General features: G+C 60.9%; 1 protein-coding gene across 3 annotated transcripts in view; it reads right to left on the bottom strand.

Annotated features, from left to right (window-relative positions):
* IL2RB (interleukin 2 receptor subunit beta) overlaps positions 1-14,160 on the bottom strand; it is a 33,370-nt gene extending 19,210 nt beyond the window's left edge. For 2 of the 3 annotated variants that reach the window (XM_012787138.3, XM_012787139.3), the window contains exon 1: positions 1,070-1,184. The gene's annotated coding sequence lies outside the window, so the exon portion shown is untranslated. Of the gene's footprint in view, positions 1-1,069; positions 1,185-13,914 lie in introns of those variants that run through there. The other variant, XM_076007009.1, reaches the window with a different exon arrangement.
* Positions 14,161-14,805: the final 645 nt, after the last annotated feature.

Here is a 14,805-nt window from a genome sequence, read left to right as displayed (position 1 = left end):
TAGCCTGGCTAGACAGGGACAGAGTTGGGATTTGAGCCCAGCTAGGTGCGTCTGGGGGCCCCGCTGGGACGTGGGGGTGTGGTGGCCAGGACGGTAAAGCAGGGGCTCGGCAGCCCATGGTGCGTACTGCCTGACCTCTGAACTCGAAGGGCCCCTTCCATCTCCCCTCACCCCCTCTGGCCACCTCCAGCCCCGCCCCCAACACACACACACACACACACACACACACACACACACCTCTTGCTGCTTAACGCCAGTGGGCACCTCCCCAGCTGGGCGTGGGATCCCGGCAGTGGGGGAAGGAAGGGGACCCTTGGGGATAGCTCAGCCCCGCACTCCATCCCCAGGGGGCTACAGACACGGTTAGGAGTGGGAGGTCTTGGCCGCAGGAGAGGAGGGGCGTGAGCTCCAGGCTGCCGTCCCATCCCCAACGCCAGGAGACGCTGCTGACCTGTCAGTCACATCAAGGAAGGGACAAACCCAGACTCGAACCCCAGGCTCTGGTGGCCAGTCCAGGGCTCTGAGCCTCCCAGCACAGCTCACCTCGTAGCCAGTTCTCAGAGGGGACCCCTCTCCCTGGCCCCACAAGCCTCCCACGGAGCGGTCTGCGCGAGGACCCCCCACCCAGCGTGGGCCCTGCTCCTCCAGGTCAGCGGGGACTCCCGACCCCCTCATCCACATCCTGCACCTCTCTGGGCACCCAGCCCTTCTCCCACTCCTCCACCCCTCTGGGTTGGGGGCCCAGTACACAGGCCACGGGGAGGGGAAGCCCCTCGTCCCAGAGCAGCCCCAGCCTCCCCCGGCGCGGGCTGGGAAGGAGGGTGGCCTGGGACTGGGAACCGGTGTTTCCTCCCCCAGGAACCGAGACAGCTGGGCCCACCCCGTCCCCAGGGGGGTGAGGTTGGGGGATGGAAGCTCAGGCAGAAACTCCGGGGGGAACTGAGTCACAGCCCAAAGTCTTCCTGTGACCTTCACTCCTGGCCCCCAGCCGGTCCACAAGGGCCAGGAGGGAGGCAGGGGTCCCTGGCGGGGGGCGGGGGGGCAGGGGGAGGCAGAGTGGGGCAGTCACCTGGCTGAGACATGGGGCTGCGGCAGCGCGCTCTCTCCAGTCCTGCCCGCTGCTGGGACCACGGCCATCTCCCCAGGGCCCTGCTCCGCTCTGGCCCAGGTAGCGCTGGGGCCGGCAGAGACTAAACCCCGGAGCCGGCCCACTTCCTGTGCAGGGGATGGAGGGCAAGGCCTGGGCTGGGGGGGCGGAGTGAGACCAGGCTGTGAGAAAGCCTGAAACTCCTGAAGCACCCAGAGGCCAGATAAAGATCTGCCTCCTACGCCGGGGGTGGCGGCACACGCGTGCACACACACACACACACACACACACACGTCACTCTCAAACAGGGCCCAGCTGCACAGAGTCCAAGGGGCGCAGGCCCTTCTTCCCCTCCCACACCACCCACGCCGCACCTCATGCGGCCCCCCACAGCGCCGACACCTCCATCCGGTCACACACACGCCCCCGCGAGCACCCAGGCCTGTCCCCAGCGCACCTCACCCCTGTCCCAGGCCGCCACACACCATCTCTCACAGATTCCCTTTTCACCCTGCCTTCCAGGAAGCCCCTTACTCAGTTTAGCATCCAGAGGTGACTATCTGGGCTTTTCGAACAATTTGACAGCCACTTGTTGAATGTTCTAGAACTTTCCTTTTCCTTCTAAGCCATAATTCCTAATCCTTTTCCCTCTTTTGGGGGGGTAATGGTTGTGAAGTTCAGCTCAGGGCTCTTTTATTTTTAAATGATGACAAGTTGGGGACTGCTCTTTAGAAAAATGCACATCTCTTTATGTGCAGTGTCACAGGCCTGCGGACCCTGTGAGGCTCCATCCCCAGAGACGAGCAGAAGCAGCGCTGTGTCCCCCCTCCTGATTTCAATAGCGCTGCTTCAGAAAGGTTTCGTCATAAGCTGCTGCTTCTTCCGAGAAGAGGAGAGGGGACGGCAGCAGGGAGGGCAGCTCTGCAGACATGAGAAAGTGGAATTGAAGACCCTCAAAAGAGACTCAAGCCCAGCTCCCTTGTGCAAAGCCCAGAGCTGAGTGGGGAAGGGGCAGCGCTGGGCACGGCTGCCCAGGAGTCGCGGGACCTGAGGGCGAGGCCGCCGCCAGCTGGGTGCCCTTGGCCTCATGGTGCTCCGACATGCACACCTGCAAAAGGAGGAGATGACAGCTCCTTCTTGGGAGTGTGTGGAGAAGACTGCACCCTGAGGTGTTCACTGAGCGCCTAATGTGACCACGCACAGTCGGCTGGCAATACAGGCCAGTGCCTCCCATGCCCCGGCCCTCCCCCAGGGCGAGGCTTGCTGGCCGCAGGAGAGAGAAACAAACACAGCGGCCACGACGAGTGAAACTCATACCCAGGCTCTAGTAAGCAGGGATTATTTTCAGAAACTTCTCAAGAGACCAGGAACGCTGGGCTCCCAGGGAGGAGGGCCCGGAGAAGGGGCAGCAGGGATGCTTTTCTCTACAGCCACTTCCGTACCGCATGCAGATATTTCCTACTCCCAAATAAATGAATTCAGTTAAACCTTTTAAAACACATACAAATAAGGGGACAAAAGCATCCCCAGGCAAAGCCAGACGTCACAGACCCAGCTCGTGCCGAGCGGCTGTGTTCAGCACGGTTTTGTCCACGGGCTGGCATCAGCCATGCGGGAGGGGGGTATCCCGCATGTGCCACAGGGCCCAGCCCGGGCACCGCAGGCGGAGAGGCAGGAGGAGCTGTGCAGAGCAGGGGCAGCGTGCGCACGGGCCTGGCATCTCTGTGGAGCCCTGCACGGGCCTGGCATCTCTGCGGAGCCCTGCACGGCCATGGCAGCACATACGAGGGGCACGCGTGGAATGAGAGAGAATGTGGGGACCTGCTGCCCACACCCGGAGCCCCTGTCCTCCCCACACCTGCTGGACTCCATTTCCCAGCCAGCCGTGCAGTCAGGTGGGGCCCGGACGGGGTCTGGCGATAGGATGTGGGAAGAAGTGATTTATTCTATTTCCAAGCCTGGAAAAACCCACCTTCCGTCCTCTTTTCTCTCCCTTCCTTTTTCCTACTCCCCGTTCCTCTCCCCTCCTCCTCCCCCTCCCCCTTCCTCCGTCTCCCCTCCCCTGCCATAGTCTGGGGAAGCCACCCTCAGACAGTCCACACTGGGCTGTGACAGAGCCAAAATAAACCTCTGTGGAGTGGGGGCTCCTGTTTCAGCGGTTGGCAGGCGGGCGTCACCTTGGGTGCGTGAGCTGCACACAAAACCAGCTGAGGAAGGGGCATGGGGTGCAGGCGGAGGCCGAGGGCCTGGGTGCTGGGCAGGTGTGTGCAGAGACACGAACCTGGTTTCTTCCACCCCGCCCTGCCCAGATCCTGTCACCTCCCGCCCCCCAGGCCCACAGTGGCCGCCAGCCCGGTCTCCCTGCTGCAGCTCCTGACCCTCCAGCCAGTCCTCCACTCAGCAGCCAGAGCTATCTTTCCCAAACCCCGACCAGGTCATTGCACTCCCAGTCACTCCCAGGACATTTATGATAAATCCAAACTCTCAGTCTTGCTCTAAAAGTCCTGCAGGAGCTGGCCCTGCCTTCACCTCTCAGCCTGTCCCCTTCGCTGTCCCTGGCTGTCCAGCTCAGGCTTTCCTGCTGTTCATCGACAGGCCAATGGGTCTATACGGCTGAGCTGCTCCTTCCTTCGTGTCTCCCAGGCAGGGAAACCGAGGCACAGCCGTCCTCCTACCAGCATGCGGCAGAGCCGGGGTCAGAACCTGGGTCTGTCCCAGAGGACTGCAGATTCTCTGGGAGGCAGCCTGATACATAATCCAGATGGAGGGGCCTCACCTCGGTCTCAGGAGGGCCCGGGGTTGGACTCAGCCTCCTCTGGCAGGGCCCCTCCCAGCACCCCAACTCTCGTTCCTACAACTGCTTCTCCTGCGTCCTTCGCACCCCACTGTCCCTCCCCCATGTCCTCCTGAGAGCCACGGTGAAGACACCGCCCATGCCCTCAGCTTTCAGGGACACGGCCCCCAGCTCAGCCACCACTGAGCCCGGCCCCACCCAAGGACCCTGCGTTCATGGGGCCCTGGGACAAGCACATACGGGGGTTTTCTGGCCCTGGTGTCCCTTCCTGACTGTGACTTCTCCCCTCGCCCATCACAGGGCTGCCTCTTTTGGGGGCCAAGCCGGGCTGTGCCCTCCTCTGCCCTGGCGTCTCCCACAGCCTCCCCCCCCCCCCCCCCCGTAGCTCTGGCTTTGGTTCCCAGCCTCCCGCTCCACTCCAGCTCCGGGGTGTCAGGGTCCGTGTTGCAGCCTCCAGATTCCGGCCACACCCGTGCCCTGCTCAGGCCCCCCTCGGACCTTGTCAGCATCCCGCCTGTGTTGACCCAGACCCTTCAAACTGCCACCCCGGCCCACCCCACTGGCTGCCGGCGCCCCCTCCACTCTGCCACAGTGTCCCAGTTAGGATCGAGTCCAGCCGCGTGTGTCCAAATAGAACAGAAGGTAACACTGACCTAAAATAAGAGGAGGTTTTGTTTCCCTCACCTCAAAGAAATCCAGAGGCAGGCGGTCCAGGGCGGGTGGCTTTGTGGCGGTAGGGTCCTGAGCTAAATCTGTCTTGCCACTGGGGCATCTTCCATAGCTTTCTCCTGCCTCCTCACAGGCCAAGAGAGCTGCTCACATCCACCCATCACACCTATGTTCCTGCAGCAGGAAGGTGGAAGAAGTAGCAAAAGAGGGCACGTCTCTGCCTGTTAAGGACCCTTTCCCAAAACTGCCCTTGTCCCTTCTAACATACATCTTCTTGTGACTGAGTCACAACAAAGCTGCAAGGGAAGCTGGGAGATGTGCCTAGCTATAAATAGAGGGTACATGGGCAGGGGAGGACAGGCTGGGGATCGCCGACAACTGTCTCTGTCACAACCTGTCCTTTGCCACCATAAAGACCCCCAGTGTCTCCTGGCCATCCCCCTACCCCGCTTCCTTGCTCAGCCCGCTGACTGTCACCCACCCACACGTCCTTGTTTCCCGCCCACCCCTCCCCGGGGCTATGACTTGCCTTCTCGAAAGTCAGCAGGTAGCCCAGTCCCGCAGCTGGAGAAAGTCCCACCCACAAGCCCAGGCCTCACCAGTGACCCAGATGCGCCTCTCGGTTCCTGGCCGGGAGGGCAATGCCGTGCCTAATTTGGCGCCTCATGTCATGCCCTTGCTTTTGTGTCTGCACTAGGAGCTCTGGGAGAACAGGGCCCACGTGTGACTCCTCCACTCTGCGCTAGGACCTGGAAAATCCCCTCACACAGTGTCCATGAGCAGGGAAAGGAGGAAAAAGGGAAAGAGGAAGAATCAAAGGTTCTGAGCCTATAATACCCTGAAGATTCCAGAAAACGCAAATTAAAAACAACACTGGGAAGTGTGTGTCTGGAGTTTCCAAAGGCCTGCCACCCAAGGTGGTGGGAGGGCACGTCACCCTGCTGATGTGGGCTTAGAGTGGCGCCGCCTCCCTGGAAGGGAGTCTGGCGACGTCTGCCAGCATCTCTGGTGTGTGACTCAGCAACTTCACGCCTAACACGCATCGACACAGAGAGATCCACGTAGAAAGTGCGTGTACACGGGCTGGGCCGGGTGCGGTGGCTCACACCCCTAATCCTAGCACTCCGGGAGGCCGAGGCAGGAGGATAGCTTGAGCTCGGGAGTTCAAAACCAGCCTGAGCAAGAGCGAGACCCCGTCTCTACTAAAAACAGAAAGAAATTAGCCAACAACTAAAAATATATAGAGAGAAAATTAGCCGGGCATGGTGGCGCATGCCTGTAGTCCCAGCTACTCGGGAGGCTGAGGCAGGAGGATCGCTTGAGCCCCGGAGTTTGAGGTTGCTGTGAGCTAGGCTGACGCCACAGCACTCACTCTAGCCTGGGCAACAAAGTGAGACTCTGTCTCAAAAAAAAAACAAAAAAAGAAAGTGTGTGTACAAAGTCACTCCCACAGTCAGGACACCAGAGGCCGCCGAAATGTGCACCAACAAGAGACAGGGCACAAGTGACGCAGGGACTCGCAGCCCCAGCAGGCAATGAGCTGCCGCAACGTCCGGACGGGCGGCTGTCCTCGCCCTGACATGGAACCACCCCCAGGTGCACGTGAAGTGACAGAAAACAAAGCTCAGAACAAGGCGTGTGGTGTGCCACCACTCGTGTGCACATGCAGCAGGCACCCATGATGGCCGCGTGGGAAGGCAGCCTGTGTGCCCAAGGGTGAGCGTGTGCTGTGCGTCTGCGCCGTGTGTGCCTGAGCGTGTCCCTGCACCCGCATGCACGTGCGCCGAGCCCTTCTGGAAGGGTCCCCTAGAGACTGGTGACAGCCACGACCTCCAGAGAGGGGAGCCGGGACTCCCAGGAAGCAGAGGAAGGAGAGGAACTTCTCTGAGTCACCTCTTGCACCATTTGAACTGTGTTTCGTGGGAATGTAATACCTGCTTGCAAAAATAAATAAAATTAGAGCCAAAACCAAAATAAAAGTGTGGGCCCCTTGATGGGGGGTGGAGCTCCCCCAGGGCTCCCCACATATCAGTGCTCCTACCGCTCCGATTCCTTCTACCCTCGCCCAAGGACTCTGAAAATGCCCCGAGTCACCAGGCATGGGACCACTGGCTGCACCAACAGAGCCGCGGCGGGGAAAGCATTTTGTCACAGGCACAATGCTGGGCAGTGGCAAGGCCGGCTCCTGACCCACTGCTCTCTGCTCGCTGCCAGGCCAGAGTCCCGTCGGGGCCAGCAAGGAGAGCCCCAAAGCCCCCTGACAGCACCCGCGGCGGTCTCCCCGTTTCCCGTGGGAAGTGGCTACAGCGAAAGGATTCTCTTGGTTTTTTCTTATTTTTAAGCAGCTTTCACCAAGATCTGTGATCTTTCTCAGAAGATAATCTAGGTGTTGCCGTGAGGAAAGAGGACGTGTGATGTTTGCAAGGTGTCTGTGAGAAGTTCCTCTCTAGCAAGAAGTAACGCTTGCTTTTTTTTCTTAGTATTTTTTTTTTATTATTAAAGAATCGGAAAAAATAAAAATGTCTCTCTAAGAAGGTTATGCCTGGCTGTCACCATTGTCTGCAGCGTCTGCTTGGGGGAGAACAGAAAGTGGGGTCAGAAACACGCTCCCACTCTGGAATGGTGCCCCAGTCAGGCCTGGCTGCAAGGGCCGGTGACCCTGGACCCCCAGAACACAGGGGACTCTGAAGTCCCCTGAGCAGAAAGATGCGAGTTTCAGGCAGCGGTCAGGAGCACGCTGGCCAGGGCCGGGTACCACCTGCCCCTCAGCACACGTGGACAGAGACTGCGAACGGCTCCGCCTCTTGGCCCCTGCCCCCTGGTGTCCTGGCACGTCTGTTCCATTGCAGTCTCAGGAATCTAAACAGGCCGGGGCTGAGAGGAGACGCAGCTGCATCTGGCAGATCCTTAAACAGGTCGAGATGCGGATGCGGAGAAGACTCCCGTTGCCGGGCGAAGGGGCGGAACTGAGCCAGTGGGAGGGGATCTCTGGCCTAGCCAAAGCCCCCAAAGCGCCAGGCCAGTCACAAGGATTTACCGAGAAGGCCCCCCTTGGGCGGCGCTCAGGGCAGTATGCTGGCGTGGGGCCACCTGTCCACATTCCCTGCACCTGCAGCCTGAGCCTGCCCACCTGCGTGCTCACACAGTGCTCTGCCGAGTTTAAAACGGGACTCTCTTGACGTCACGTCTGTTTCTGTTCCTGCGGGTTTGCAGGCACACTCCGAGGGCCACGCCTGCTGCAAGGCGAAGACAGCACGGACCAGATGGAGTCCCGGGACAATCGGCAATCAGATAAAGTATGCCCTACCCGTGTCCTCCCAACTTCAAAGACATCACATCCACGGCCAGAGGACGCCCGCACGCCCTACTGACTGACAGCGACCCTGTCTGACGGGCGGGTCCCCGGCTGGATGAGGCAGTGACGGGAGCGGAAAGCACGGCAGCTGCTCCGTGCTGAGGGAGCGCGTCCGGGTAAGGGACTGGCAGCGTGTCGGTGGCGCCCGGGCAGGCCCGGCGGGCACACGGCAGGCGGGGCTGAGGGAACAAGTACCACTCAGCGCAGTCATCAAGAACGAGGCCTGTTCTCCCCCTCGGGGGTGGGGACCAACCACGGCAAACCGGAGCCTCCATCCACGGGGACTGGCAGATGGGAACGCTGGCTCCATGCGGCCAGGACACCCTGAATTTCCAAGAGAAGCTAAGTCAGGATTTAAAAAAATGTGAAGTCCTCCCATGTAAAATACTGGCGGTTAATTCTAACTTAAACACACAACAAAACGCCACCACGCCGGCCTCTGTGTGGGGAAGGGGCGCTTTCAGAGGGAGGGTGTCGCTGAGGGCAGGGGCTGACAAAGGGACCCGCGGGCAGGCGTGTTTCTTCTCAGGTGCTGTTCTGAGACATTCTTCTTACGTGGTGGTCTCACAGAGTCTTCGAGAACCTTTCCCGTGTTGGAGGAGTCTCCTTTGAGAGTCTCGCGCCCCAACCGACAAGCAGACTTTGCCTTTCCAGCCTCCCTTGCAGCGGGGCGCAGGCGTGGGACCCGGCCCCTCAGGAGCCTGCGCTCTGAAGCTCTGTCCGGTGGAGTGACGTGTGACCAGGTGGCCCTGGCTCCAGGTCCGGCTGGGAGCGACGTGGGAGGAGGAGGGCAGCCCGCAGGCTGGTGAGGGTGGCGTCAGAGCAGTCCTGGCACCTGAGGGGCAGCCCCTCCCCGAGACTCCCCAAACCTAATTCGTGGGTGCTGCCAGGGACTCCCGAGCTTCAGAATATCCTGAATAATTCCCGTCCGATGGCAGTAGCCAGGTTGGGTATGTGATTTTGCAACTGGAATTCCTAGCTGGCGTGAGTGCCCTTGCCAAGCACAGGGGACGTGCATTTAGCACGGATTTAAGATTTGAAATTATCTTTAATTACAGCCATGGCTGATGACCACCCCGGTGATGGCGATCGGGTGAGCAGGCGGCAGGGGGAAGGGGGCCTGCCCCGTGGTCTCTCTGCGGGGCCCCTGGAGCGGGACCAGCATTGTGCGGGGGGACCAGCAGCCAGCGTGAGCACGGAGCGCTCAGGGCAGTGCCGAAGGATCTGAGATAAACACCTCCTCCACGAGGTGTGCTGTGGGGTAGGGGACCCGAAAGGGGGGAAGGGAGGAAGGCTGTCCCTGAGCTCACAGCAGATGACTTGCTGGGGGGCTACCTGAATGCCTGACTCGGAAGGCCTGGGGGGCCCGTGCACGCCCCAGCTGGCTGGCCGGCCTCGAATCTGTCTTGCTGCCTCCTTTCTACTTTGGGAGGCTGGCTGAGAAGGAGACAGGCTGCCACAGCTTTCAGAACCAGCAGGGCCCCCGTGTTTGGTGGGTGGCTGGTTTCACTTTCAGAGTGAGTTAGAGACGGCCCCACCATGAATCCTGCGCGGCACGGAGTCATAGGCCCGCTCTGGCTGGTCTGAACCAGGTCAGGCACATGCTCTGTTTACCAAGTCCTCCTCCTCTGGGGGCCCTGCCCCCTGACCACCACCCCACCCACCCCGCTGTCCTGGACTAGAGTTCCCACCATGTGCCAGGGGTCCTCGGGAGGGGCCGGGGGATGTATGAGGGTCAAGGCAGCCTCCCTGGCTGACCCCACCCCACCCCACCCCCACCTAGTTTCTCTGCGCCTCCTGACACCCTGCCCAGCGGCAAACCACCAACACCCACACCCCAACACCAGGCCAGAAGCTGAGAACACTCATTTCTGCTCCTCAGTCCCACTTCATTTCAGTACCGCCACTGTCCCCAGGCCCGAGGCCCCGCCCAAGGGGCACGAGCACCGGACTGAGAGTCCAAAGGCCTGGGTTTGAGTCCCAACAGTGCCCCCAATCACAAGGCCCATGTCTTTCCCTGCAGCAATCACCGCTCGGGCGCTACAGACCACAGGACCAGGCTGTGCCTGACTTGAGCCAGACAGAACTAGACAGAAAGATCTGGAGGGGTGCTCCAGTTCTGGGAAATGCTGAAGACCCAGACCTCAGAAGAGGCAGGCTCCCGACCAGCGACAAGGGCCCAGCCATAGAGACCCCTCGGAGCCACCAAGCCCCAGCTGTTTCCCTCCAAGCTCCAGCTGTTTCCTGGCTTCATCCATCAGAATCCAGAGTCTCACTGGCCAAGAGGGTCCAATGCTCACCCCACCCCCAGCTGGAGAGGGTGGAGTGCTTTGATTGACAGCTCCTCCGAGATGTCACCCAACTCATAAAGGTAGATCCCCCAGGGGAAACAGGCTGCTGTTTCCAGAAGCAGCAGGAGACCAGACAGGTGCTGAGCAAGCCGGAGTGTGCCCACGAAGACGGGCGTGGGTTGGAAGATCCTGAAAACTCTTCCAGGAAAGGCGTCCTCTGACTGGGGGATCCAAACCCGCACCTTGCCCGCTCAAGGGAGGAGGGACTCTTCCCAGCCCTTGGCAGGGCTCCTGGCTCTGCCCCCCACCCGAGGCCCCCCATTCAGGAGGCAGCCAGGCAGGGTCAGGGCTGCTACCTGAGTGGAAGGGAGGGACGCTCACCTCCACCCCCACATGGGCTCGAACCCACGACTTTGATCTCACGGCCTCCGGGAACTGGTGAGCAAACCCGAAAGCAGCAGAGGATGGAGGGCCCCAGGCTTGTCACCCTCCGGGCAGGGCTGGAGGAGCACTGCGTGGACCAGCTCGCTCCTGGCTGCTGGGACTGCGCTCTGAGATGGGCCCACAGCAGGCCGCGCCAGGCGCTCACGCGCCTTGGGGATGCAGGCGCTTTGCTGTCCCAGATCACTTTTCACAGGTCACACGTGGGGGCCCCGGGAACGACCCTGGACCATCGCCTGCTTCACACACGGGGGTGCGCAAGGAGGGGCAGCTCGCAAGGGCAGAGCTGGAGGAGACACGCGGCCACCCGGGCTCTCCGCACGGGGTGCTCCCTCCACACCCCAGCCCCTTCCCTTGCCCACCCCAACCTCCTGCACCTCTTCAAAAGTGCCCTCACTCCCCCAAAGCTGGGGGTCGGGGACCAAAAGAGGCCTGGCCAGTGCGCGAGGGGCCGTGGTGGCGCTTTGATCCAGAGGATGTGGTCACTGGCTTCAGGCCTGTGGTTCCAGCCCAGCGGTGCTGCTGGCACCCTGCTGAAGTCACCTGTGCCTTTCCTGCACAGGAGCGAGGGGGCAGGGCGGCGGGGCAGAGGTGCTGGAGCTGCAAGCTGTGTGGTTTAGGCTGTGAAGCTCACACCAAGCCTGGACACTCCGGGGACTGGGCCTGGTGAGCCCCCTCACTGCTGGGCACCTCTTCCTGTTTCTCTCTGTAGCTCTGTCCTGAAATCACCTGCTGCCTGTCCCTCCTCGGGGCCTAGAGCGCAGACCACGGACGAGGCTCAGCACAGCCCACCTCGAAGATATCAGAAGCTACAGCACCACCAGGGATGCAGAGGGCAGAATTCTACAAGAAAGAAAGTTCTAGAAGCATAGCCTTCTCTAGGAGGTGCCAGGGAATGGCCACTAACACTCCCTGCTCACCCCACTCGCCCCACCCCACCCACACCCTTGCTATGTGCCAGGCCCCGTTCTAAGCACTTTGCAATTATTCGTTCCTGACCACGCTGAGTGTGGTTTGAAGTCCGACAGCATTGACGTCCCCCCCACCCCCCGATTAGAGATGCAGGATCCCAGGCCCCACCCAGACCTACTGAGTCAGAACCTGCATTTTAACCAGATCCCCAAGTGATTCATGTACACTTGGGGAAGTTTGAGAAGCACTGTGTTAACTCATTTAGTCCTAACAACAGCCCTCGCAGATTGGGACCCCTTATTATCCTATTTTACAGATGAGGAAACTGAGGCATAGGAAAGTTAAAGAACTTGCCCAAGGCCACACAGGTGGTAAGTGCCAGGGGTGGGACTTGAACCCAGGCCATCTGGCCCTAGAGCACATACTCCTAACTGCTGGGCTGCTGCTGCCTCTGGAGTGAAGCGCCCATGGGAGTCCCAGGTCCCCGTGCCATGGCTGGGCCAGCGCTGGCTGTGCAGCTCCGCCGTCCAGCACGCACTCTGGCCTTCCCGCCATTTCTCTGACCGGGCCTCTCCAGGCAGAGTCCACACCATGCTTTTCCCCAGTCACAGAGGGTCAAACCTCCTGCCAGCCCGCACGGAGCCCTGGTCCCGCATCTATACCATCCCCGCTCTGGGCTGGGAGTTGCAGCGCTGCGACGACCCGACCCAGCTGGCACAGGGGCCAGGGCCCACCTACAGAGGCAGGAAGCGGGCAGTGACCTGATGCAAGGCAACCACAACCAGAGCTTGTGGGAGGTGTCGGCATCACCCCCGCACGGCTGCCTCTTCAGGGCAGGCTTCCTGGAGGAGGGGGCTTTGAGCCTCGCACAGGGCCAGAGCCAGAGGGGCCAGACTGAGGAAAAGGGCCCAGTGTCAACTGCCCTGTCCAGCTTGAGCAGACGCCTGGAGCCGTGAACGTCCTGAGTCCAGCCGCAAGTCTCCGCCACATCATCCCCCGCCCAGGTGCCCAGACCCTCCGAATTCCCTGTGACGAGGAAACCACCCCCCGCAGAGGGGCCAGCGCGGTCCATCCTGGCGCGCACGCGCGTCTGTGCGCACGGGCGTGCTCTGTCCAGTGCGCCTGCGCGCAGGCCGCCTGCTCCGCGCAAACCCCACGCCCAGGGTCTCTGCTGCCCTGCACCGAGCGCCCCGCCCTCAGGCCCTTGGCGTCCCCGCTCCTTGGAAGTGGCCTCCACTGCGCCGAGGGGACGGCAATGGAAAGGGCTGCTCAGCACCTGAGCGCCCGCTGCCGCGAGCACGCCCACAGCTGACACACCCACGCACACGGCAGGGAGCCCCTTTTGAGGTCCCTGAGTGCACCGCGTGTGTTACGAACGGAGCCTGCGCTTCCCGAGGCAGGAGACCGCTGAGACGCACTGCGCACACTCTGCCACTTAACCCTCACTGCCGCCGGAGCTTGGCGGGACCGTCCTCCCACTCGGGAGGTGAGGACACCCAGGACTCTCGGGGGCCGCACAGGACTGTGCACACAGAGGCTCGGTATTTGCTTTAAGAATAATTGAGTTAGGCCGGGCGCGGTGGCTCACACATGTAATCCTAGCACTCTGGGAGGCTGAGGTGGCTTGAGGTCAGGAGTTCAAAACCAGCCTGAGCAAGAGCGAGACCCGTCTCTACTATAAATAGTAAGAAATTAATTGGCCAACTAATATATATAGAAAAAATTAGCTGGGCATAGTGGCGCATGCCTGTAGTCCCAGCTACTCCGGAGGCTGAGGCAGCAGGATTGCTTGAGCCCAAGAGATTAAGGTTGCTGTGAGCTAGGCTGACACCACGGCACTCACTCTAGCCTGGGCAACAAAGTGAGACTCTGTCTCAAAAAAAAAAAAAAATAATAATAATAATAGAGTTAAAAGGCAGCAGGCACGGCGACAGGTGGGCCCAGATGCTGCCACCAGAGGGCAGTGAGTGCTCCTCCCCACCTCTGCACAGGCTCCTGCAAGGGAAGGCAGGGGCAGGCAAGGAGAGTGGCCCACGCCACACAGGTTCTGCTGCCCCCTTGCGAGTCCCAACTGCCTGCAGGACAAGGGGGCAGCAAGCTGGACCCCAGATGCGAGGAAGGCAGCACGAGGGCAGCCCAGAGAAGAAGAAAGCCAAGACCAGCAGAGCTACAAGGGATCTTGGAGGATCCCAGGCCCAGCTCCTCCCTGTACAGATGACGATCTGGGCCCAGAGAGGGACAGCTATCAGCCTTAGGTCACACAGCAGGGTGGAGGCAATACCTCTGTCCTCCAGCCTCCCAAGTCCCCTCATGCCACCTAACCCTCAGACTCAGAGAAGGGAACTTAACCCAGGCAGTTTCTCACCTTCCTCTTAGTTGGTGCAGATCAGAAACAGGATCACCTCCTTCTCCTGGCCCCGATGGTTGGGATTCCTGAGATAGCCTCTGGCCCAGCCCTCTGCCCTCCTGTATCTCTTCCCTCAGCCCTGGGTGACAGCATCCCTCCCCTCTCCCAGGCCTGACTGCCTCCCCAGTGCCAAGGGCTCACAGTCCTCTACTCCAGCCCTGACGGGCACCCTTGGTCTTAGCCTCCATCCCTCGGCCCCCTGAGTCCCATTGCCATGGCTTGAGCCCCAGCCCCTTCCTCTTAAAATGAAGACCAGATGATGTCATGTCCTTGCTTCAACCCCCCCCCCCCCCCCGCGGCTTCCTGCTGCAACCTAGCCTCGCTATGCAAGGCCCGGCCCTGCGGCCTCGCCTTCTCCCCTCGCCCGGCTGCCCCTGGCTGCCCGTCAGCTCCTGGGAGGCTCCACGCTCTTCCCCACCTTGAGCCCGCACGGTGTTCCCTCCGACCCAGGCCTCAGAGGCAGGCTTTCCTGGCCACCCCCCCACCCCCACCACCATCTCAACAGACACTGCCCTGCTCTGTCCGAGCACGCTGCTGATTGGCTGGGCATTGGCAGGAGGATTTGCTTGGCGTCTGTCTTCCTGGTGGGACCAGGGCACCTCAAGGTCACCGGTGAAGTCCATGGAGTCCCACGGCTTCTCTGGTACCTAAAGCCGTGTGTGCACAGGGTAGAACTCAAACTATGTTTGTTGTAAGAGAAAAGGAAGGAAGGAAGGAAGGAAGGAAAGGGAGAGGGAAGGAAGGAAGGAAGAGGAGAGGGAAGGAAGGAAGGGGAGAGGGAAGGAAGGAAGGGGAGAGGGAAGGAAGGAAGGAAGGAGGGAAGGAAGGAAGGAAGGAGGGAAGGAAGGA

This window comes from Microcebus murinus, chromosome 10 (assembly GCF_040939455.1).
Source record: "Microcebus murinus isolate Inina chromosome 10, M.murinus_Inina_mat1.0, whole genome shotgun sequence".
NCBI lineage: Eukaryota > Metazoa > Chordata > Mammalia > Primates > Cheirogaleidae > Microcebus > Microcebus murinus.
This window is presented reverse-complemented; position numbering and strand designations above follow the sequence as displayed.